The sequence below is a fragment of the Mandrillus leucophaeus genome, unplaced genomic scaffold, assembly GCF_000951045.1.
Source record: "Mandrillus leucophaeus isolate KB7577 unplaced genomic scaffold, Mleu.le_1.0 Scaffold122, whole genome shotgun sequence".
In the NCBI taxonomy this organism is placed as follows: domain Eukaryota; kingdom Metazoa; phylum Chordata; class Mammalia; order Primates; family Cercopithecidae; genus Mandrillus; species Mandrillus leucophaeus.
Window position 1 is genome coordinate 3,279,216 of NW_012100543.1, and position 1,048 is coordinate 3,280,263.

Here is a 1,048-nt window from a genome sequence, read left to right on the forward strand (position 1 = left end):
GGAGTGGCCGGCGCTGTCCGGCTGGGAGCAGGAGCGCGCCCCGCACCTCCCACCTGCGCTCCCTCCTGGGCCCGAAGCGCTGGAAAAAGATGACCTCCCCCGCGGCCCCGGCGGTTGGGGCAACCGCCTCTCTAAAGTCGCGGCCCCAGCGACACTTTGCTAATTTGCCTGGATTTCCTCAGGAAGTCGCGAGGCCCAAACTTGTTTTAAAACAAAGTGCGAAGGAGAATACATACAGCTCCAGTTCCTGCCAACGTTTGCTACCGGTCCCGCTGCCTGAAGACTCACGCACAGTGCAGAACAAGATGCTTTGTCTGGTTCCTCGACTCACCGAGTCAGAAGTGCCTGGACATTTGCACCAAGCAGATGCGCCTCATTTGTAGAAGAGGAACCAGTCGGGTCCCCTTTCCGAAGGACGAATGGAAGAGGGAGTCAGGGGACGTTGCCTTCAGCCGACGTTGAGAAACAAACCACGACCTCGGCGAGGACAGCGTGTGGTCCAGAAGGCATCGCTGGCCTCGCTGCACTGAGCAAGAGCGCTCAATCAACAGCCAGGAGAAATGGGACGCTTCGGGACCCACCCCCGCGCTCCCCCTTCCGCCCCCAAACTGCAGATTTTTAAGTTGTGCAGACGTGCAATAATTCCTTGGAGCCAGCTGCTCCAAGCTAAGGCGCCCAGTGTTCCCTGGGTTCCCACCCGCAGCATGCGCCCTGCCAGCTGCCTCCAAGCCAGCACCCGCTGACCACTCACCTCAGGCAAGCACCTAGCGAGATGACGCAGATTCAAGCTCCAGGCCTTGAGCCAAGCGCTGGGGAGGGAATGGGGGCAAAGAGGTGGTAGAAAACACTTTCCTGAACTTATTGAATACCCTATGTTATCTGTGGGTTTTCTAATTGTTCTTTGCTTAATGAAAAACCCACGTTGGAAATCAGAAAAAGGGAATAATCCTCACAGTATCTTGTGGGCTTCAAAGAGGTTTTCCCCTTAAAGGGGGTGTTGGTCCAGAGGAGAGGCTAACAGCAGGCAGGAAGGGCAGAGGAAAAGCTA

At 56.6% G+C, this 1,048-nt stretch overlaps 1 protein-coding gene across 1 annotated transcript in view; it reads right to left on the minus strand.

Annotated features, from left to right (window-relative positions):
* Positions 1-542, minus strand: part of KCNS3 (potassium voltage-gated channel, modifier subfamily S, member 3) — a 49,066-nt gene extending 48,524 nt beyond the window's left edge. Inside the window, exon 1 of the mRNA XM_011971426.1 lies at positions 332-542. The gene's annotated coding sequence lies outside the window, so the exon portion shown is untranslated. The remainder of the gene's footprint in view (positions 1-331) is intronic.
* Between the last annotated feature and the right edge of the window lie 506 nt (positions 543-1,048).